Below are 25,013 nucleotides of genomic sequence, written 5' to 3' on the forward strand. Positions count from 1 at the left end.
CTCCAGAATATTAAACTCAAGTCCAATTTGAGAATTTATGATCATCTGACCTGAATTCCAAATGTCCGAATAAATTTATCAGAAAGTTACAGCACAGATCGAGGCCACTTGGCCTATCCTGCATGTGTTGGCTGTAATAGAATGACCCAGGCTTTACAGCGTTCTGTACTCACCAATGAGAGCAACAATTTCAGACTGTGTACTCTGCCCTCTATGTGGTTATAATCTGTTTTTTCAATGTATTTCTTTCACAGCTGCTCACCTTGTTTCCTGGTTTCTTTCCCAGCATTAAATCCATTCCCCATGGCCTTGAGGGACTACCATTTCTGCATCTTAATCTCTCCTGCCTTCCCCCGTGTGACAGACTGTCTTTTTGTCCTTGTCTCACTCCCACCTTGCTCACAACTTGTTACATTTCTGATGGTTCCCAGACCTCTGTGACTTCACTGCGCCCCCTGGGTCAGTGGCACGAGTTTTGAATTCTCTTCCTCATGAGATAATCGGAAATCTTTCTGGCTGCAATATCCTCCAGATTTTCTTTTGAAAATAAAAGAGGATTTGCGTCAGAGTCAAGTATTTGCGATCCTTCATTCACAATCCTGAGCACTTAGATATAATATGTGACCCTCCCACAGATGTGCAGGTTTGATGGATTGGACGTGCTAACATGGCCTGTAGTGTGTAGGTTAGATGGGTTGGGTTAGCCATGCTAAATGTGGGGTTATGGAGGTAGGGTGGGACAGCAGGTCATTGCAGACTTGATGGACCGAATAGTCTCTTTGTGCGCCTAAGGGATTCTGTAATTCTAACTAGTTGTGATTGTTGTCACATTTTCCTAAGTCCAGGTTCATTCAACTCAGGTACACATGCTATCTTTTGTGTTTCTGTGTGTGCCCGAAGTGTTAGGTAAGGGGTAAATGTAGGGGTATGGGTGGGTTGCACTTCGGCGGGTCGGTGTGGACTTGTCCACAGTCTCCATGATTGTGCAGACTCAGTGGAGCAGCCATGCGAAATGCAGTGTTACAAGGATGGAGTGCTCCAGGTGGGATGCTCTTTGGATGGTTGGTGGGGTTTGATGGGCCAATGCTGTCCTGCCACACTGTTGGGATTCTATTCTATGATTGAGGATAAAGGCTATTCTATGATTGAGGATAAAGCAGGGTGTCCTTGGAGAGCAGCAATTGGTATGTATCAATGCTCTCGATGCCTTTAGATAGAGGTGGGCATCGCAGGGGATACAGTGCTTTATCTCCACTGCTGCCCCCTCACCCCTAACTCTGATTTGGTCCCTTCCCACTCTGTCATTTGTAATGGTTTGCTTTGCCTGTAATGGGCTTTGTTTGTAAATATTTAATTGGTTACATGGGTGGTTTACTGCTGGTGATCATATATTAACAAAAACCCAAAATGGCGAAATGATGAACGTGGGAAGGTTGCTCAGCTGTGTGAGATAACCTCTGGGGGGGGGGGGGGGGGGGGGGGGGGCGGAGAAAGAACGCTTCACAGCTCAAAGGAGAACTGAAAAGAAGTTAAATCAAACCAAAGGTTCAGACAGGGAGGGAATATTTCCCTGCAGCTGGAATAACTGGAAAGTGATGGCGTCCGGGAATAGACAGGATTTTGTTTCACACGGCGTTTGAAAATTTTAAAAACTGCTATGTTCAGATAGTTTCATTTCTTTTCTTTTCGTTTTATTTATTGTGGATTAAATAGCTACAATATTTTAATATCATATTCACAAACCTTCTGTTAAAGACAAATGTGAAATAAAATCCATCAAACCAACCCTCACAGAAAACTGATGTCGAGGTGCAATCTCCTGGAGAATCCCTGCCTACTTATTCCTACGCGGGCTCCATGGCTATATACAGACCTGCAGATAGCAGGAGGCCATTCGGCCTTTCAATCCTGCTCCACCATTCAAGGGGAAACAGGTGACCATCCAGCTCAGTCTCCTTTTCTTGCTGCGTTCCAATCCCCTTTTATGACTTTATCTCTAAGAACTATATCTATATTCTCCTTTGGCTTCACTGCTTTTGTTCCAGTGACGTTGCTGTGTTACTGTGTGGGTGTAGGCAAGGGTAATGTGATGGTGCTGCCTCCTGGAAGACGCACTCAGCCTCCCTCATCATCCTGCAGTAACATCAACTGGATTTCAGCAACTAGAGATAGAAACCATTTCCAGGATGTGGGCATCACGGTCTCAGCCAGCATTTATTCCCCATCTCTCGTTACCCTTGAGAAGATGGTAGTGAGCTGCTGTCTTGAACCATTCACAGTCCATTTGGCGCAGATAGACCGACAATCCTGTGAGGGAGAGTGTTGCAGGATTTTGGTCAAGTGATTCTCTATCTTTGGTTCTTCAAATGCTGGTTAACTTTATCATGATCGGCACATGAGTTTGAGATTTCAGTCAGCAAATCTTCACCATCTAGCACCCTGTATAAAGGAATATGTACAGGTTAGAAATTCAGAACAGACAATTCTAGCTTCTCTGGAATATCCTTTCCCCCTTTCTCCCCCCAAAGCTGTAATGCTCCAGCCCACTTATTACTCTCTCCCACCATTCTGCCTCTGCTGTCCCTAATGTACACCCTCCCCATTCTCATGGAGTGACTGGTAAACAGACCCATGCCACCACTTCCCGTCCCTGGTTAGACTCTGCACCCTTTCTGGGTTTACTCCATTTCCCTTCAGTTACTGCAAGTCAATAATGTAACAGGAGAATAAATCAAAAGGAAACAGAAAGGGTGGTAGCAGATCCTGTACAGAAGAGGAACCTTCAGTCTGGGAGAATGGGTAAGACCCTTCTTTGTTTCCCATTGGTCGATTCCCAGCATTATGACAAGTTGGGGATGGAACTTGGGCCCATGTGGGTGTGGTGACACTTTGACCCCCCCAACCCATCAATACTACAAGCTGATACGTTCCTTCTCCAGGAAATCACAACGTCAAATGCTTTCCGCTAATTACCCCAAAGCACATGCTCCAAAGTCCGCCCATATTCTGTACATGTGCAGTGCTAGGCTTCCCCACACATGCGTGGTCCCTGCCTCAGGGATTGTGGGAGATGTAGCCCCCATGAAGCCACTGGAGATATGTTTATTGATAGTGAATGAAAAGTGAGGGATGGAGGGTCTTGTGTATAGGATCCCCATTCAGACACGGGCTGGTACTGGATTTTACTGAGACATCTGCTTCCACAACCTGATTTCTGACATAAGGAACATTGATTTAGCCAATTGCGGAGTAGGGAGGTTAATAAGGGGTAGCAGATTTTAAGCAGATGTAGCTCAGTGGTTAGCACTGCTGCCTCACAGCGTCAGGGACCCGGCTTTTATTTCAGCCAGAGTCGACTGTGTGGAGTTTACACGTTCTCAGCATGTCTGGGTGGGTTTCCTCGGGTGCTCGAGCTTCCTCCTACAGTCCAAAGATGTGTAGGTTAGGTGGATTGCCTATGCTAAACTGTCCACAGTGTCCATGTATGTGCCGGTTAGGCCATTAGCCATGGGAAATGCAGGGTTACAGGGATAGAGTGGATCTGAATGGGATGCTCATCATAGGGTTGGTGTGGACTCCATGGATGAATACCCTGTTTCTGCACTACAGGGACTCTATTATATTCTCATGAAGAAGAATGTACTTGTCTCAATGTGTTGCAAATCTGTGGAATTCCCTATTCAAAATGCGGTGGATGCCAGGACAATGAGTAGATTTAATGAAGCGAAGCAGATGTTTATTTTGCAATGAGATGAAGTGTGAGAGAGAGCAGGTGGGAAAATCCAGCTGAGACCGAGGTGAGCTCAATCATCATGGTATTAAATGGTGGAGCTGGTTCAAAGGGCTGCATTGCCTCCCCTGTGCCCAGGGCTTATCTTCTTATGGTAATAACTGGAATGCTGAATTAAAACTCACCATCTTCACCAAAGGAGATTTGGGAAAATGCAGGATAGTCAGGTGGATTAGCGTTCCAAATTTAGGTAGTGAGGAAGCGTGTAGGAGATAATGATTTTGCAATTTTAAACTGAGGGGGACAGTGATTTATAGTTTTCGACTGTGCAGTACATTCACACCGTCCAGAATACTCTGTTGTGAATATCTATCCTATACTTTACTACAAAGCCAAGGTCTTTGAGAATGAAATGCAAAACTCCCAGATAACATTGTCGCACCTCGTAATCTGATAAAAGACTTCTGATAAATCTGGTTGAATTTAGAATACAGCTGGAATGCCGGAAGATTAGATCCAATCCCAAGATCCAGTGCTTAAACAAAGGAGACTACAATAGGATGAGGCAGGAGTTGGCTAATGTAGACTGGAAGCAAAGGCTTTATGTATGGGAAAGTTGTCGGACAGTGGGGGAATATCAAAGCAATTTTTCAAAGTGCTCAGCAAAAGTATATATCAGTGAAAAGGAAGGACTGTAGGAAAAGGCGTAATCTGCCGTGGGTTTCTGAGGAAATAAGGGAGTCTATCAAATTGAAATAGAAGGCATACAAATTGGCAAAGACCAAGGAGAAACTAGGAGATTAGAAAAACTTTAAAGATCAACAGAAAGCGAAATGGGATTGGGGGAGAAAAAAGTGATGAGTAGCTATCCCCAGGGCCAGAATAGCAGTTTACCCTGCTAGAGGGGAACCTATTGTGTGTGGAACATATGGCCTCTGTAATTGCTGAAGCACTTAACTGTTACCATAGAGATAATCCTGATCAAATTAAAAATCACACCACACTCCAAAGGCTTGTACTTCCAAATAAACCTGTTGGACTATAACCTGGTGATGTGTGGTTTTTAACTTTGTCCACCCCACCACCGGCTCCTCCACATCAGAATCCTGATAGATACCCCACTGAAGCTGAAGCGTCTGTCAGATACTTGAGGGAGCCACAGGGGTGTGGGGGGAGGGGTGTGTGTTTTAACCACAAAGTGCTGAACTGAACTGGACTTTCTAATTGCCGTTGCCATGGAGATAATACTGAGAGACAGTCTCTATTCAAAGTCCCAAACCACCAAGGTATAAGAATGGGAGCCGTACATCGGACAGGCGGGGAGTTACCTGATGCTGCCTGGAGGCGTTTTGCATGTACACTATCCATGTAACTGCCGTGTCTCATCAATAAAGACTCAAAGAAGACCTCTCAGAGTTCTGTGCCTAGTTATTCCTATCCAGTAGGGTTCAGGAAGATGAGGACACAGCAGTCAGTCTTCACAGTGGAGGATATGAAGAACATGCCAGTAATTGATAAGGAGACTGAGGAAGGTGAGGACCTAGATAATAACCATGATCGTGAAAGAGTTAGAGCTGGACAAGCTAATGGAGTTAAAGGTAGACAAGTCTCATTGCCCTGATGGAATACATCCCAGGATACCAACAGAGTTAGTGGGAGAAATAGCAGATGCACTTAGAGTCATAGCATCCTGCAGCAGAGAAAGGCCCTTTGGCCCAAACTGGCCCATGCTGACCAGAATGTCCATCCACACTAACCCCATTTCCCTGCACTTGACCCATCTGCTTATGAACCTTTCCTATCCATGTATTTGTCCAAATGTCTTTTACCTGTTGTGAGTGTACCCACCTCAACCACTTCCACTGGCAGCTCATTCTATATTCATACAACCCTCTGTGTAAAACAGTTGCCCCTCAGCTTCCCTTTTATTCTTTCTACTCTAACCTTAAACTGATCCAATCAAGCCGTCCAATCCTTGAGTTCCTGGGAAAAAGACTGAGTGCATTCGCCTTATCCATGCCTCTCATGGTCTTATACACTTCTAGAAAAGAACCCCCTCAGTTTCCTCTGCTCTAAACATAAAATCCTCACTTCTCCAACCTCTCCCTATAACTCAGACCGCTGAGCTCTGGCAACATCCTTGTAAATTGTTCTGCACTTTTTACAGTTTAATAACTGAAACCTACATTACATTCATCATATTTCCAGTGTTTCCCCACAGCGCTGGAACCAACGTGACAATGCCAATGGATTACAATCCATGCTCGAGAATGAACTCCTTGACAACAATCCTGCTTTCATAGTGCTTCCCATGGTGTAGGTATCCTTGTGTCTTTAATGAACCATGCAGCCAGAAAGACTTGTCCTTCTACAAAGCAAAGTTGTGGCTTAATTGTTCCTGGGAAATGTGGCATGATTTTCCAGACTTTCAAAAGCAAATGAAATCTCTCTCCACACTCACCATGCTGACATGGACTTGGCAGTGTCTCAGTACTTTTCCAGTCACACTGAGATTTGAAATATTTGCCCACGGACAGAATGCACACCTTTCCTTCCAGATGAAAAGGCCAATGATATTCAGATCGGCACAGATCAAGTAACCATCAGATCTGAACATGAAGTTCAATTTGTATTTCTCATCCGCAAATCAACCCTTTCAGTACCATACAACAGAGCACACAAGTTACCACTGTTAATACAGGATGGAAATTCATAAGACAATCGTAGTATTAAACTGTAGTTTCCTTGTTCCCCCAAAGCTTTAAACCTCAGTCTCACAATTTCTCTCTTCTGTGAACTGAAATCCAAACCAATCCCCCCACTCCTTTCCTCCACACCCAGTTCTCACACACACTTTCTTCGAACTCAGTTTCCTAGCTCCTGATGAGAACCATCCTGCATACACTGCTTCCTGCTCACTCTGGCCAAGACCCATCTTACTAAAATGAGTCAAATTAGAATTTTAATTGCAGGCCCATCCTTGTCTCTTTCCATAACAACCCTGAATCTTCACAAAACAGTTCTGATAACTTTCTGCAAAACGCTGCCCCACTGATAGTCTGATCACATGTCAGGGTAGCAAGAGAAGGGCCATTCCCCTGGGTCCTGCTCCCAGAGGGATGAAGCTGCTAATGATAGATTAATCCCTCACACCCACAGCCTCCTTCCCAGGCACTGACCCATATTGCGCATACTCCCACAATTGGTCAGCACTGCGCCCGTGCACTGGTCTCCCCTCCTACAGCACGTGCTCCCGATCATACAGGAGTCTGGGTGATTGACAGCAGCTGCTGCCCAATATATCAGAATCCCTACAGTATGGAAACAGGCCCTTCGGCCAAACAAGTCCATACCGACCCTCCAAACAGTAACTTACACAGACCCATTCCCCCTAATAATGTAACTAATACTATGGGCAATTTCAAATGGCCAATTCACCTGCCCTGCACATCTTTGGATTGTGGGAGGAAATCCGCTCAGACACGGGGAGATTGCGCAAACTCCACACAGACAGTCGCCCGTGGCCGGAATCGAACCCGGGTACCTGGTGCTGTGAGGCAGCAGTGCTAACCACTGAGCAGTCTCTATAGAGTGGAGGGGGCGGGGCGGGAGGACTGGGTGAATGGGATTGTGAACAGTGAATGAAAGTGGAGGACACTGGGCGATGGACAGGTCAGTGAGGGACAGGATCAGTGCAGCAGCAGGAGGGGATCCTGGACAAACTGAGCAATGGGAGAGTCTGACAGGAGAGAAACTACAGGAAGGTTCTGTTTGGAGACTCAGGCAGGGACAGCTGGGAGACTGTATGGCCTGAGGGCTTGGGCAGGTTTACTAATCAGCCTCTTCAAAGATGCTGTTTCTCAACTCTGAGACTGATCCTCCTAGTCCAGAGGTAAGGACACCACCATTTCCTGGTGGGCAAGGGATAAAGAGACTGCCTTTCAAAAGGAACTCCCCTGTGTTGGTGACATGAACAAGACTCAATACAGACTCACTGAGAAAATGCTGGCGTCCTTGAACTTCATCCAGAATATTAACACCTATAACTGGGCAACGCAGACCCCAATGTACAGAGTTAAATCCTGGATACCAATAACAGCTTTGTGCATGGGAAATCATATCTCATGAATTTGACTCAGTTTTTTTGAAGAAGTACCAAAGAGGATTGCTGAGGTCAGAGCATGGACATGATCTACATGGACTTCAGTAACGTGTTTGACAAGGTTCCTCATGGGAGACTGGTCAGCAAGGTTAGATCGCATGGAGTACAGAACTGGCCCGAAGGTAGAAGGCAGAGGGAGCTTTTCAGGCTGGAGGCCTGTGACCAGTGGAGTCTCACAAGGATTGGTGCTGGATCCACTACTTTTCATCATTTATATCCATGATTTGGATGTGAACATAAGAGGTATTGTAAGTAGGTTTGCAGATGACACCAAAATGGGAGGTGTCGTAGACAGTGAAAAAGATTACCTCAGAGTACAAGAGGATCTGGATCAGATGGGTGAATGGGCTGAGGAGATCAGTTTAGAAAAATGTAAGCTGCTGCATTTTGGAAAAGCAAACTTTAGCAGGACTTATACAGTTAATAGTAAGTTCCAGGGGAGTCCTGCTAAACAAAGAGTCCTTGGAGTGCAGGTTCATAGTTCCTTGACAGTAGAGTAGCAAGTAGATAGGATAGTGAAGGCGGCAGTTGGTCTGCTTGTCTTTATTGGTCAGAGCATTGAGTATAGGGGTTGGGAGGTCATATTGCGGCTGTACCGGACATTGCAAAAGGTGCCGAATCAATATACCATAGAATTCTGTTCTCCTTCCTATCAGATGGATGTTCTTAAACTTTAAAGAGATCAGAAATGAAGTATAGCATGTTGCCAGGGTTGGATAGGCTGTTTTCCCAGGAGCGGCAGAGGCTGAATGGTGACCTGAAAGAGATTTTTAAAATCAGGCTGGGCGTGGATAGGGTAAATAGACAAGATATTTGCCCTGCAGTGGGGGAGTACAGAACTAGGGGACTGGGAGGGAGGATAGGCAGGTAGACAGGGGGTGGGTGGGTGGAGAGGGGTGGGACTGAAATGGGTGGGGAAAGAGAGGGGGGACAGAGAGGGGTGGCATAGAGACAGATGAGGACAGAAAGTGGGATTAGAAGGGAGGGGAACAGACAGGGGGAACAAAGGGACAAAGGGGGGGGGGCGAATGACAGAAAGGTGAAACAGACCCGGGGGTGGGGGGAGATGGCAGGAGGAACAGGCCGACAGAGGGGGAAAAACAGGCCGACGGGTTGAGGGGAATGTGGACAGGCCGACCGGGGGGGGCGGGGGGGGGGGGGTGGAGAGACAACCAACAAAGGAGGGAAGTGGGGGGGCAGAGGGAACAGGCCGACGAGTTGAGGGGGGAGAGACAGGCCGATGGGGGGGGTGGGACAGCAGACAGAGCAGGGGAAGATGCGGAGAAGATGGAGAGTTATTTTATAGATCTAAAACTCAACCATGTTCCTGTTTTCTCCTCCTCACCTTAATTCCCTCTGAAAGTCTCAGAACAACTGCGTAGTTCTTGGAAAGTAGAGTTTCAGGGAGATCAGGTGCTCAACGTGGCATTTGGGACACTACCATTGAATGGAATGTGCTGATCAATAAATGTACTCTGGTTCGATTCCACTGTCTGTGTGGTGTTTGCACATTCTCCCTGTGTGTCTGCGTGGGCTTTCTCTGGGTGCTCTTAATTTCCTCCCACAAATCCAAAGACATGCAGGTTAGCCGGATTAGCTATGGGTAATGGCAGGTTACAGAGTTAGGGTGGAATGCTGTTCCGATGGTTGGTATGGTTTCATGGGCCGAAAGGCCTGTTTCCACACTGTAGGGATTCTGTCACTGAGTATAGGGATTAGGAGGTCACGTTGTGACTGAGTAGGGCATTGCTGAGGCCAGTTTTAGAATACTGTATTCAATTGTGGTCTCCCTGATTTCAGAAAGATGTTACCAGAATAGGACTCAACGTCTTAATGACAAGTTCCTGGGAAGTGTTGACAGACAAACAGACCATGCAGTGTGGGTTGATAGTTCCTTGAAAGTGTGGTTGAAGGTAGACAGGTCGGTCAAAGTGGTGTTTGGTATGCTAGCTGTTATTGGGCAGTGCATTAAGTATAGGAGTTGGGAGATCATGTTTCGGTTGTACAGTTTATTGGCTCAGCCAAATTTGGAATCCCCAGACTGCTTTCAATTCCAGTCTCCCTGCTATAGGAAAGACGTTGGGAAACTTGCAAGAGTTCTGAAAAGTTTTTCCAGGGTGTTGCCAGTATTGGAACATTTGAACCATAGGGAGAGGCTGAATAGGCTGAGGCTATTTCCCTGCAGCACTGGACACTTTAGGTGGCTTTATTGAACTTTATAAAATTATGAGGAGCAATGATAGCAATGGTTTCTTTTTTTTCCCCCAGAGTAGGGGAGACCAAACAAATGCGAATCTTTTTTCCAAGGTGGAAATGACAAATTCTAGAGGAGAGATGGCAAGTTTAAAGGATGTGAAAACCGAAACCAACTGAAGATGGTGGAAACCAGGCAGAGAAACAGAAGTTTCTGGAAAAGCTCAGCAGGTCTAGCAGCATCTGTGAAAAGAAATTAGACTTAAGGTATCTGAGGAAGGGTGACCAGACCCAAAACTTTAACTGATTTTTCTTCACAGATGCTGCATGACCAGCTGAGCATTTCCAACAACATCTGTGCAAGTTTAAAGGGAGTTGTTTGGAGTATATACCTGAGAGGAACTTTATAAAGTGCGAGTCAGACCACATCTGGAGTAATGACAGAAGGTTTGGTCCCTTTATTTAAGGAAATACATCATTCCATCAGAGGCATTTCACAGAAGATTGACTGGGATGATCCCTGGTTTACAGGGATTATCTTTTAAGAAAAGGCTGAAGAAGTTGGGACTCTACTCACTGGATTTGGGAAGAATGAGAGGGGATCTCATTGTAACATGTAGGATTCTTAAGGAGTTTGACAGGGTAAATACGGAGAGGATGTTGCCCATCATGAGGGAGTCTGGAACCAGATTCTGGGTCAGTCACGGAATCACGGATTCTGTTTTGGATTCGTCAAGTTTGAGGCAACACCGACACAGGTCAGGGGTTTCAGCTGCAATGGAGCTGGGGTGAGGTGGAGACAAGAAAGATTTTAAGAGATTGTAATTCCTGGTGTTTGTGATTGTGTAAATGTCTGATCAGAAGGTCACCTTGGGGTCAGATATAAGAGCAATATTGTGAAGAGTGCGGTTCTGCCTCAGACAGTTCCCAGGGAGAGAGAGGGGCTCAGCAGTAAGGGAAAGTAATTTGTAATAGCAACTGAAGGCAATGGGTTTAACCATTGCAATGTTCTGTTGCAGGAAATTGCAGCCAATCCCGTAGTGGGAGTGTGATGAGCAGTTTGATAACTGAGTAATGGAGAGGGATGATGGGGAGGGAGAGCTGGGCATTGTCAGTGTACATGTGAAACCTAACACGGTGCTCTTGGACAATGTCACCTCCTGGCAGTATGTAGGTGGGAAACAGGAGGGACCAAGGAGAGATCCTTAAGGGACACCAAATACAAGGAATTCAGAAAGGAAAGGGAGAGTCGGGATGGAGTAGGTTTTTGCATAAACGGTGGGGTCAAATATTAGTTTGTAGCAGAATGGGAGAGAAGGACATAACCAGAAAATACAGACAGGTAGAACAAGGAACAATATCTGTGAATTGGGGAGGGGGGGTGATGAGGAGGAGGAGCAGCCCAACTCCAAAAGCACTATTCCTCCATCAGTGACATCACCCAACTCCACCCTAGTCTCAGCCCATTTACTGAAATACTCGTCCATCCCTGTGTTATCTCCAGACTTCATTATCCAAACACACTCCTGGCCAGCCTCCCACATTCAACTTACATGTAATCTCAAGAGTATCTAAAACCCTACTGCCCAAGTGCTCACTTGTACCAAAACTTGTTGATTCATCAAAAGGCTCCTATTAACAAGCAACAATTTAAAATTCTCACCCTTGATGTAATTCCTGGTTGTCAACATCCCTGTCTCCCTGCACCACACAACCTGTGAGATCCCGACAACTCATTTTCTTTCAGACTCTCAACGATGATTATTCATTGCTTCACCTGTCTAGCTGTCTCAACTGTTGCCAAGGCAACACGGTCTGGAACTCCCACCCTAACGCCCTCAGACTTGCTTTCCTCCTTTAAGGTATTCCTGAAAACCTGCTTATTAGGCATTTCTTTTGATCACCTGAACTAATATGGCCTTATGTCAGAAGTTCTCAATAGTATTTCTGTGGAATTATAACCATGATTAAAAAAAAACTGTTGTTGATTTGCACATACATTGTCAACTCTTCACTGTCGCTGAGTGAATAATCTATAACAGCTCTTACTCAACGACATTGTGGGTGCACCTTCACCACACGAACTGCAGCTCTACAAGGAAGTCAAACATCACCTTCTCCACAGGCAATGGGGCTTTGGCATTAATCACTGGTATCTGTGGAGGGAGAACTACACAGTTGATATTTCAGGGAGTGCAAAATGCATTATAGGGAGGGAAAATGGTGCAGAATTTGGATTTTGAAATTTGTGTTTTACAATGTGCACTAAGTTCTGTAAAGCCTCTCATCCCATACCATGAAAATTTCCTTCTCTTCCTGGTCAATATGTCTTTCCTTTCCCCTGCCCTTCACCTTCACACATTTCCAATGCCTTGGGCACAACAGTGTGCTGTCAGTGAAGTTTATCACGTGGTTGAGTATTGCCCCGCCCCTCATTCACTCCGATTGGTTGAAGGACCAACTAGCACCTCTAGCCCCCTTTCCCCAACTCTTATTGGTGCTGCGCTGACATCAATAATCCGAGGCTCATTGTGGGCTGGAGCATGCTCAGTGCTTCCTGCTTTTGCTGCTGTTCCTCAGGTATGAGAGAGAGGGCTCATCCCTGTTTCTCCTGATGTCAGACAACAACAACAACTACCTGCATTATATGGAGCCTTTCACAATGACAAATTTCCTAAAATGCTTCATAAATGATAGAAATGTTGATTAAAGAGAACGATTTTTAGATACATCTTTAAGGTGGAGAGAGGGAGTTAGGGAGGATATTCGAAAGGTTTGTGTCCTCGGCAACTCCAATCGTGGAGTGATATAGGGGGGGAACAGCTTATACTGGAGACAGTTAGTGGCTAACCATAGGTTAACCACCTCACGTCATAGCCCCCCCTACCCCACACACCAGGACTTGTTCTCACAGCCTGCCATTACACCCTACCTATGGTTAGCCACTAACAGTCTCCATTAACAGCTAATCACCTTCCCCCAGCCAGACGGTTATCCCCTCCTTTATCCAACCGTTCTTCTCACTCTATCCCCACCTATCCTTTACTCCTTTTATCTTCCCCCCCACACGAACTTCTGCACATAAACTGACTTTTTTTCTCAGTAACATCTGTCCTGAGGAAGGGACACTGAGTCTGAAACGTTAACTCTGATTTCTCTTCACAGATGCTACCAGACCTGCTGAGCTTTTCCAGAACCTCCTGGTTGTTGTTTCTGATTTACATCTTCCTCAGTTCTTTTGGTTTTAATTTACCGGGAGTTTGTAATTCAGGTCCCACAGCCTCTGTCCCAGTCTCTGCTGTCTCTCCCAACCCCAAACAGTGACACTGCACCTGCACAGCTCATGGACAGGTGTTGTCTTGCTGGCCACACCCCTCATTCACTCCCATTGGCTGCAGGACCACACAGCCTCTCCTCCCATTGGTCTGGAGCTGCCATCAATCAGCCGGGCCCCATTGTGATGAGAGTGGAGGGCTAATCCCTCTTTCTGCCCTGGGATGAGCTTCATCATTCACAGTGAATGGGGCAGTATCACAGAGCACAGGGCCTGGGGGCTATTCAGCCCATTGGGGCTGTACTCTCTCCCTCTGGAGATGCTGCAAATCCGTCCCAAGTCCCCTCCCATGTGCCCATAGCCCCCCAAATCTTTCCTTAAAAAGTAAAATTCCAAGTCTGTTTCAGAATACCTGCTGAATCTGTGTCGTTCAGACTGTTCCAGATGCTCAGAACTTACTGAGTAAAATAGTGTTCACATTTTCACCTTGTATTATTTGCCAATTACTTGAAAGTAGTTACTAAAAATTGTGACAGTGTGAACAATTCCTCTCTCTCTCTGCAAATTCAAGATCTTGGAACCAAATCTGCACCAGATCGAAATCACTGCTTCACCTTCTCAGCTCCAAGGATAATTATCTGTGCTTCAGCTAGCTCTCCGCAAAATAGAGGAATGCATCTTAATTTATTAAGATCAAAGAAACAGACCTTCCGTCCAATTCGTCCGTGCCAACGAGGAATCCTAAACTAATGGATTCCCATTTACCAGCTATTGGCCTGTATCCATCAAAACCCTTCCTATTCATGTACCCAGTTGGAAGCCTTTTAAATGTTGTGATTTTATCAGCCTCCACTACTTCATCTGGTAGCCCCTCCCATACACACACCACACTCAGCTTGAAAACGTTGCCATTTAGATCCCTTTTAAATCTTTCCCCTCTCAACTTAAACCCAGGTGCTCTAGTTTTGGACCCACCTAACCTGAGGAAAAAGGATGCCAGCTGCTCACCTTATTCACACCCCTCGTGATTTTATAAATCTCCATGAAGTCACCTCTCAGTCTTTGACTCTCCAGAGAAAATAGCCCCAGCCTATTCAGCCTCTCCCAGTAGCCCAAATCCTCCAATCCTGGCAACGTTTTTGTAAATCTTGTCCAAACCTTTTCAAGTTTCACAACATCCTTCCCAGAACAGGGAAATTCAAACTGAAAACAGAATTCCAGAAGTGGCTTAATCAATGTCCTGTCTAGTCACAATATGACATCCCAGCTCCTGTATTCAATGCATTGACCAATAACGGAGAGCGTTAATGGAGTCCCATTTGCCAGCAGTTCACCCTTATCCGTCTAAACCCTTCCTCTTCATGTACCCAATCAAATGCCTTTTAAATGCTGCAATTGTACTAGCCTTCCTCTGGCAGTTCATTCCATACTTGCAATGCCCTCAACATGAATAAGATGCCCCTTAGATCCCTTTTAAATCTTTTCCCTCTCACCTTATGCCTGTACCCTCTCGTTCTGGACCCACCAAACTTGGGAAAAAGTCCCTGACTGCTCACCTTATCTATGCCCTTCATGATTTTATAAGATCACCTCTCAGCCTCCAACTCTCCAGGGAAAATAGTCCCACCCTATTCAGCCTTTCCCAATAGCTCAAACCGTCCAACCCTGGCAAAATCCTTGCAAATGTTTTCTGAACCCTTTCAAGTTTCTCAACATTATTCCAAGAACAGGGAGATTGGAACTGAAAACAGAATTCCAGAAGGGCCTTAATCAGTTCCCTGTCCAGCCACAATATGACATCACAACAGCTGCATTCAATGCATTGACCAATAACGGGGAGCGTACCAAATGCTGCATTCACTCCCTTGCTTACCTGTGACTCTACTTTCAAGGAACTATGAACTTGCACTCCAAGGTCCCTTTGTTCAGCAATGTTCCCCAGGACTTTACCATTAAGTGTATAAGTCCTGCCCTGATTTGCCTTTCCAAAATACAACAGCTCACATTGATATAAATTGGACTCCTACTGCCATTCCTTGCTCCAATGGCTCATCTGATCAAGATCCTGTTGTATTCTGAACTAACCATATTCACTATCCACGACATCTCCAATTTTGGTGTCTTCTGTAAACCTACTGACCATACCTCATATATTCACATCCAAGTCATTTATTTAAGGGCCCTATATCCACCCTTGCAAGCCTCCAGTCCGCAAAGCAACCCTCCAAATCCTCTGTCTCCTCCCTTCAAGGTAGTTTTGTAATGGCTTGCTCTCCCTGCATTCCATGTTATCTAACCCTGCTAACCAGTCTGCTTTGTGGAACCTTGTTGAATGTCCATATTAACAACATTCACCGCCTGGCGTAATCAATTTTCTTTGTCACTTCAAAACACTCACTCAAGTTAGTGAGACCCAATTGTGCATGTACAAAGCCACATTGACTCTCCCTGATCATTCCTTACCTTTCCAAACAGATGGATATCCTGTCCCTCAGAATCCCTTCCAACAACTTGCCTGCCACTGACTTCAGGCTCACTGTTTTCTTGTTCCATGGCCTCTCCTTACCACCTTTTAAAAATAATGGCACCTCACCTGTCGCTATCAACGATACAAATACCCCAGGAGAGGCCCAACAATCACTTCCCTAGATTTCCAGAAAGTTCCAGGATACACCTGATCAGGTTCCAGGGCTTTATCCACCTTGATGCGATTTAAGACATCCAGTACCACCTCCTCTGTAACATGGACACTTTTCAAGTTATCACTGTTTATTTCTAAAAAAAAAACTCTAGAGTTTCCATATACTTCTCCAGTAAAAATGACGTGAAATATTTGCATATCGTTCGCACCCGCTGTGGTTCCATAGACAGCCTTGTTGACCTTTAAGGGGTCCTATTCTCTGGTCCAGTTAATCTTTTGTCTGTGATATATTTGTTTAATCTCTTTGGATTCTATTCCAGGACATCCCAGAAAGGCCTACTTCACGGACCGTAATTTTCCTCTGACTTGATCAACAATGCCCTCCAACACATACCCTCCACTTCCCTCACCTTCACCTTTACCCCACCCCTCCAGCCACAATAAAGAATATAACCCTGCAGTCTTCACCTTCCACCCCACTAATCTCCAGATACAGCGCATTAACCTCTTATTTCTGCTACATAAAGTCAGACCCCACCACCAGACACAAATTTCCCTCTCCAACCCCTATCTGTGTTCTGCAGAGACCATTCCCTCTGCACCTCGCATGTTCGGTCCATACCCTCCCACCAACCCATGCTCCACACCCTTGACCCTCCCTTGCCGCCACGGGAATGTAAAACGTGCGGCCACACCTCCTTCTGACCTATGTCCAAGACCCCAAAAGGATCTTTTCACATCAGGCAGAGATTTGCCTGCACATCCCAAAACCTCATATACTGCATCTAGACACTATGGGAAATTTAACGTGGTTCATCCAACTAACCTACACATCTTTGGACTGTGGGAGCAAACTGGAACACCTGAAGGAAACCCTTACAGATACTGGGGAGAATGTGCCAACTTGAACACAGGCAGTCACCTGAGGCTGGAATCAAACCCAGGTCCCTGGTGCTGAGGCAGCAGAGCTCACCACTGAGCCACAATACTGTGGGATCTTTGGTGCTGATGTGCTGCCCCACTGATACCTCAGTCACTCACCCTGCCTCATGTCCTGATGACGGAGTGAAATTATCCTTAGACAGTTAATCCAGAGACCCAGATAATGATCTGGGGATCTGGGTTTGAATCCCATCACGGCAGATGGTGGAACGTGAATTCAATAAATATCTGGAAAAAAAATCATCTAGTGACGACAAGGAATCCACTGTCAATTGTTGGAAAAACCAATGTGGTTCACTCATGACCTTTAGGGAAGGAAAGTGCCATTCTAACCTGGTTTGGTCTGCATGGGACTCCAGACCTATAGAAACGTGGTTGACTCTTAACTGCCCTCTGGGTAAACGCAGCAATAAATGCTGGCCGAGCCAGTGACAGCCTCATCTTGTGAATGAATAAAGAAAACAGGTCAGGCTTTGTCCCTTCTCTAGTAGGTACATCCTACAAACTGAATCAGAAATGTTCTCGTACATACTGAACAAATACCTTTCCATCCAAGCCCTTAACACTACAGCACTCCGAGGCCATGTTGGTAAAGTTAAAACCCCTTATCATTGCAACTACATTATTCTTACAGATAACTGAGATCTCTCGGTAAAATTTTGTCTCAATTCCCTGCTGACTATTGGGAGAGGGTCTATAATACAATCCCAATAAGATGATCATCCCTTTCTCATTTCTCAGTACCACCCAAATAACTGCCTGGATGTACTCCAAGGAATATCCAAAGATGCCACTCCCCCTGCTCTGTTGCCCCCTTCCAACCTTGCTATAGCATCTATACCCTGGAAAATTAAGCTGTTAGTCCTATCCATCTCTGAATATTGCCTCTGTAATTGCTATAATATTCCAGTGCCATGTTGTTCAAAACCATAGCCTGAGCCCATCTGCCTGATTTGTCAGGTCTCTTGCACTGAAATAAATGCAGTGTAACTGGTCCGTCCCATCTCATTCTGTGACTTGCTCTTGCCTGCCTTGACAGTCTGACCTGTGAACAGTACCAGTCTCAGACTCGCCTCTTTTCTCACTATCTCTTTAGGATTACCCTGAATCCCTCACTCGTTTAATGCCTCCCGAGTGGCACGAGCAAATCTCCCTGCTCGTCAGGACCCCAGGCTTTCCCCTTCCCATGCCATTGGTACCAATGTACAATGACCTCCCACTGGTTATCCTCCCCTTTGAGAAGATTCTGAAAAATCTCTGAGTCATCCTTGACCCAGGCACCACCCCATTCTGATGTCTCACGGTCAGCTGTAGAAACAGCAGACTGTGCCCCTGACTAGAGAGTCCCCTATCACCATTGATCATGTGGAGCTGGATATACCTCACATTACAGTAGAGCCAGTCTCAGTCACAGTAACTTGACTGTCAGTGTTACATTCCCCTGAAAGTCTATTACCAACTACATTTTCCAAAACAGTATACTTGTTTGAGAGGGGTGATAGCCATAGAAGACTGCTGTACTACCTGCCTACCCCTCCTAGCTTTCCTGGAGGTAACCCACCTACCTGACTGTATCTGCAGTATCCTGCAATCCTGAGACTGCCCCTTATCACACCCCCCCCCCCCCAGCTCCTGTCAATTCCTCACTGCCTTTAATCACTCCTCCACCAATACATGCGATCCAATTGGATTTACAATCACACTTCCTGCAGACATAACCACAGGATCATGGAGATTCTCCCTAATCGCCCACATCCGACAGGAACAGCACGCCACTCTACAACAGGCCACCTCTCGGCCTTAAGAATCTACAGACCAAGAAAAAGGCACAGTCTTACTGCTCTAAAAATACTGCCCGAGAATAACAATGCTTATGTTTTATATTTTAAACATTTAATCAAGAGACTGTAAGACCTTAAAAAGAAACCCTCACCTTACTCACTATTGTAGATTAAATAAAGTATAGCAGACTAAGATTGATGTTTGAAGATACTGAAACCCACTGAGCTGATACCCGGCTCTGAGTACTTCCAAGGGTGAGGACTCTCTGAGGGCAGCTGTGAAATGTCACTGTTTCTCTTCTCTGTCCACTCCATTTCCAGAGATGTTTATAACTTCACAGCCAGTCAGCTCAGAGAGGTCACTGCTTGGTTTTATTCACTGGGGGTTGCCTTTGCTGCCCAGACCAGTATTGATTGACCACCTTCGTGTTGGAGAAAGTGGTGGTAGACTGTCTTCCTGAAATGCTGCAGTCCATGTACACCACAGTGATATTTGGACAACAATCACCCTCTAGCCCCACAATCCTCCCTGTCTCTGTAATCCCCCTCCAGCCTCACCGCCCTCCCTGTCTCTGTAATCCCCCTCCAGCCTCACCACCCTCCCTGTCTCTGTAATCCCCCTCCAGCCTCACCACCCTCCCTGTCTCTGTAATCCCCCTCCAGCTTCAGAAATTACATGTCCTTGATGTAAGATTTTTATTTGGATTCATTGCTGTTTCTTTTACCTCAAAAATGAAAAATAAACCCCCCCCCCCGACAAAAAAAAAAGAGTGAAATATTTTCCACCCAAACAGATTTCTGTTGAGTGACCTTTTGGAGAGGCCGACACATGGACATTTGAGTATTTTATCACAAATTATACATGTAGAATGAGGGAACTTTTTTTTAAAAACTCTGCTAAAAAGGGAGGTAATGGCCAGATGGTATTCTTGCTAGACGAGTAATATATGTAATGTTCTGAGGATTAGGGTTAGAATCCCAACATGGCTGATGGTGGCATCTGAATTCAATACAATCGCGAATGAAAAGGCTAATGATGACCATGAAACTATTGTCGATTGTTAGAAAACACCCATCTGATTCATTAATGTCCTTTAGGGAAAGAAACTGTCTTCCTCACCTGGTCTGGCCGACAAGTGACTCCAGACCCACAGCAATGGAGTTAACTCTCAACTGCCCTCAAGGTAAGCACCCACATCAACTGAGTGAATAAACAAAAAGAGATTTATTTTTAAATCGCGGAGGAGAGCTTTTTAAAAATAAAATTGTGTTTTCAAAATTTAAAAAATGATCACCTTGGTCGGATGGCACTACAGATGCCGCAATAATCAGAGTGAACTAAAGGAACATACAGAGAGATCTCAGATATAAAGTCAGAATAATAAGGTGGTAATAGTAGACGAATCAATTTTGCAAACATTGACTGGGACGACCATAGTGTGAAAGGTTTGGTTGGGAAAGAATTTGTTAAACGAGTCCAAGAAAATGTTCTTTATCAATATGTAAATGTTCCTATCAGAAAGCAAGCAACACCTGAGCTTTTCTTGGCTGATCAGACAGGGCAAGTGACTGAAGTGATAGGATGGGAACAGTTTGGGTGGGAGGAAATTGTGGGCACCATGGAGAAATATTTGGATAATCGATAACTACGGGTGAGCTACCTGATGACTGGAGAGTGGATAATGTTGTACCTTTGTTTGTGAAGGGATAGAAGGAGAAGCCCAGGAACTGTAGACCTCGGAGTCTGACTTCAGTGGTGGGTGACCTGTAGGAGCTCATTCAGAAGGATAGGGTTTACATCTATTTGGAGATTTAAGGAATGATTAGGGACAGTCAACATGGTTACACAAGAGGGTGTCTCACAGACTTGATTGAGCTTTTTAAGGTAGTAACCAAGAAGATCGACGAGGGCAGAGCGTTAGACATTGTTTATTTGGACTTTAGTAAAGCCTTTCACAAGGTTCTGCATGGAAGACTGATTTGTAAAGTTTGATCACATGGGATTCAAGAAGAGCTTGCCAACTGGATACAAAACTAGCTTAACAGTAGGAAACAGAGTGTAATAGTGGAGGGTTGCTTTTCAGACTGGAGGCCTGTAACCAGTAGTGTTCTACAGGAATTGGTGCTGGGTCCATTTTTGTTTGCCATACGTGTAGATGTTTTGGGTAAGAATATACAAAGTATGGTTTGTTTGTGGGTGCCATCAAAACTGTTAAAGTGGACAGTAACAAAGGTTATTTATGATTACAAAGGGATCTTGATCAATTGGGTGAATGGGCTGAAGAGGGGCAGACAGAGTTTAATTTGAATAAATGTAAGCTATTACATTTTGATAAAACAGACATCACCTTTAGCCTCATTAATTAATTTCACTAATTAAAAGTAAGGCCTTGAGTAGTGACAAAGAACAAACAGACCGAGTGTTTCAGGTCTTGTCATATGTAGACAGGGTGGTTCAGAAGGTATTTAGCACACATACCTTCATTGCTCAGACCTTTAGGTAGAGGAGTTGGGACATAATATTGAGGCTGTACAGGATGCTGGTGAGGCCTTTTCTGCAATACTGCGTCCAGTTCTGGTTCCCCGTTACAGGAAGGATGTTATTAGAGAAGGTTCAGAAGATATTTCCCAGGATGTTGCCATGAATGGAGGGGTCGTGTTGAAGGAGTGGCTGGATAGGCTGAGATTTCTGTCACTGGAGTATAGGAGGTTGAGGGGTGAACTTATTAGAGGTTTATAAAATCACAGAGAGTGTAGATAAGATGAATGCCCGGGGGGTCGCAGGGGGATTGAAGACTCAGGTGCATACATTTTGAAGAGAGATGAGAAAGGTTTTAAATAGATTTTAGGATGTTTTATAGATATCCTAACAGATATTAGGATATTTTTACATTTGTGGAATGAACTGCAAGGGGAAATGGTAGCTGTGAATACAATTACAATCTTTAAAAGACCATGGGCAAAAGTTCATAAATAGGAAATATTTGGAGGCAGGTGCAGTTACTTTCATTTGGAATTAGAGTCGACATGGATTGGTTAGACCACAGGGTGTGTCTCCATGCTGAATAACTTTAAGACTCTAACTCTCGGTGTCTCTGTAAATTGCTCCATGCTCATAACTCTCTCTATCACTGTCACTTCATCAGCTTCACATCTCTTCCTTATCTCTGTAATTCCTCTCCAGCCTCAGAACCCTCACTATCTCTGGTATCACAAAACATCTGTCTCTGTAACATCATCCATTCTCACAATCCTCCTTGTATTTGTAATCTCCTCGAGTCTCACAAATCTCTGTGCTAAGTGCCTTTCTCTAATTCCAGCCTTGAGGATAGCCCATTTTTAATTCAGATTCATGCACCCTGAGCTCCAGAAATTACTAAACCTCTCTGCTCATTTTCCTCATCAAAACATTAACTAATCATGTATCATCTATTCTAATATCAAAAGGTATTAGATGATCATACAGGGTATGTGTGCTTGATGACCAATATGGATAAGATGGGGGCACTGTGTTAAACAGTTTTATATCAGAGACTCTGACCCCATTTTATTCCGTGTTTCTCTGCGATTCTCTTTTCGAAGCAGATAGGAGTGGGAAGCAGTGGAGAATGTAAATGATCCATGGTCTTCATAGTGAGAAGATTCCACCACCATGGGCTGTTTACCCACCAGCTCCACAATGTCCGATAGCCTATCCAAGCTATTGCGGATCCTAGAACCAGGGAGGTAACATACCATCCTGGATTCATGTCTGTGGCCATAGAAGTGCCTGTCTGTGCATCGACTATTGAATCCCCTGTCACTCTAGCCCTGCCACTCTCTTTCCTCCCACTCTGTGCAGCAGACCTTTCTGTGGTGTCACGAACCTGACTGTTGCTGATTTCCTGAGAGGCTACTCCACCCGTAACCTCCCAACAGAATCCCAAGTGGTATATGTGTACCTGTTTGAGAAGGGGATAACCACTGGGGACTCCTGCACTCCTGCACACCCTTCCTATCTATTTTATTGATCTGATGGTCACCCATTCCCTTTCTGCCTGTGTAACCCTCACCTGCAGTGTGACTAGCTCACTAAACGTGCTGACCATAACATTCTCAGTATTGCAGATGCTCCACAGTGACTCCACTCACAGCTCCAGCTCTGAAAAGCACTTTCCCAGTAGCTGCATTTGGGTCCACTTCCTGCATACATAGCCGTCAGGGATACTGGAAGCGGCCCTTATTTCCCACATTGTGCAAGAGTAGCACACCACGGATCTGAGGGCTCCTATCTCAATGTCTCTCTTTATTCATTTAGTTACTCCCATTAAGAGAATTTAAATGAACTAGCAACCTTCCTTCACACAAACATTTCTATTAAAATCAAAAGCACCAATCTTTACTTAGCCTGTTATGCTTTACTTTAAAAACTGTTAAGAAATACTCCGCAGGTATCACTTAAAAATTGGCTGTTCCCATTGGGATCATGTGAGTTTCTGAATGGCCTGAACCAAAACTGAGTTTCAGCATCACCTTCTCCCTGTCTCATCTCCCTCTGTTTTCACCCAACTCTAAAACACACTCATTGAGCCAAGCAGCCCTCACAGTGCAGCCCTGTCATTTTCATTGTCTGTTCACACCTACACTGCCCTCAGCCTCCTGTCCTGTTCCAATGCATCTCAATGGGAGCTCAGGGACAGCACCTCATCTTTCAATTCAGCCCTTTGTAACCCCAGAGTCAACATGGACCTCAGCAGTTTCTGGATGAATGGACAGTTGGTAGAATCTGGAACATTCCACCTGGAAAGGTGCTGGAATTTGAGTCCAAAAGGAGTTTTAATGAGAAGTTTGCAGGTGATTGAAAATAAAGAGTTTATAGGTTAACATCATGAAGTGGGTGATTGGATCGAAATCTGACAGTTCTTAAAAAGAGACGAGGTGTAGCTTGGATAAATACGTGCTCCCTCTCAGGCCAATATCTCCTTCCTCAGCTGCAGGGCCCAGGAGGCAGCGCATACCCAAAGGGTGATCCAACCACGAATTTGTACATCTTTCTGCTTAACAAAAATATTTTCCCGCAAACAGAACAAACCCTTCTCCTTCCACAGTTAAATGCCAATGATGTTCAGATCCTGATGACTCCATTGACTGCAAAAATTTGCTTTGAGATCCCAGCCTCAATTATTCTGATTTAATATCCTATGAAATGAATTCACAAAACAAAACTCACAGTCAGTGCAGGAACAATAGTAAAGACATACTTTTCTCTTGGTATGTGCTTGATGTGTAAATGCCTCTCTTCAAATCGCACCCCACTACTAGGAAGGGGACATGCACATGCGCCTCACCTGTACCTTGCCCCGAATAAAGATGGCGACCATAACCCAGGTCCTATCACCGCCTGAGGGCCGCAGCCGTTTTCCCATCTGCTGCAAACACGGGACCCAGAGTTTCTAATTCAGACTAACGAACCGCACAGAGTAATTAAAACTTCCCAGTCTAAAGTGCCTCATTATCTCCGTCTCCGAGGCCACTCTCCCCTTCCCTGTTTGCGACTCCCACATTCACCAACGGCCGTGTCACGTGGCACTGCATCAGCAGAATTACTAGTGACGTGTCATCCCATTGGCCACGCCCCTCAATCACTCCCATTGTTTGGATGACCAGCTGGTTCCACTTGGTCCACCAGTCCCTCGACCTTTTCCTATTGGTCTGAAGCTGCCATCAATCAGCTGGACCCCATTGTGAGGTCAGTGGTGGGATCCTCCCCCTGTCTGAATTAAACCCAGAAGGTGTATTGATGGTGTCAATCAGGAACAACAAGCAGAAGGTGCTGGGAAAGCTCAGCAGGTCTGGCAGCATCTGGGTAACAGAAATCTGTCCAGTGGCCCTTCCTCAGAACCGATGGGAGCTGGGAAAACTGGAATCCTGACAGTGTGGAAACAGGCCATTTGGCCCAAAAGGTCCACAGCGTTCCTCCGAAGAGTATCCCACCCAGACCCATTCCCCTACCCTATTACTCTACATTTCTCCTGACTAATGCACCTAACCTACACATCCCTGAATATTATGGGAAATGTAGCTTGGCCAATTCAACTAACCTGCAGATCTTTGTATTGCAGGAGATAGGGGTTAAAGAGTAAATAACAGGCAGGGACAGAACCCAAAGAGAGACTTGAACATTTGGAAAGACAAAGGAGTGGATTACGTTCTGGCTGGGGGGGTGCATAGCTGTTAATGGAGGGGACAGGAACCTGTGTCTGGCAGCATCTCAGTGGAGGTGGCGGAAATGGCGACTGATGATCTACGTT

At 45.2% G+C, this 25,013-nt stretch overlaps 1 long non-coding RNA gene across 4 annotated transcripts in view; it reads right to left on the reverse strand.

Moving 5' to 3' along the window:
• Nucleotides 1–1,591: 1,591 nt before the first annotated feature.
• Nucleotides 1,592–25,013, reverse strand: part of LOC140483966 (uncharacterized) — a 30,346-nt gene continuing 6,924 nt past the window's right edge. Inside the window, exons 3-4 of one of the 4 annotated variants that reach the window (XR_011962108.1) lie at nt 19,844–19,924; nt 1,592–2,439 (exon numbers count right to left, since the gene is read on the reverse strand). This is a non-coding gene — a long non-coding RNA (uncharacterized lncRNA). The other 3 variants (XR_011962107.1, XR_011962110.1, XR_011962109.1) reach the window with 3 other exon arrangements.

Source organism: Chiloscyllium punctatum, chromosome 12, assembly GCF_047496795.1.
Source record: "Chiloscyllium punctatum isolate Juve2018m chromosome 12, sChiPun1.3, whole genome shotgun sequence".
In the NCBI taxonomy this organism is placed as follows: domain Eukaryota; kingdom Metazoa; phylum Chordata; class Chondrichthyes; order Orectolobiformes; family Hemiscylliidae; genus Chiloscyllium; species Chiloscyllium punctatum.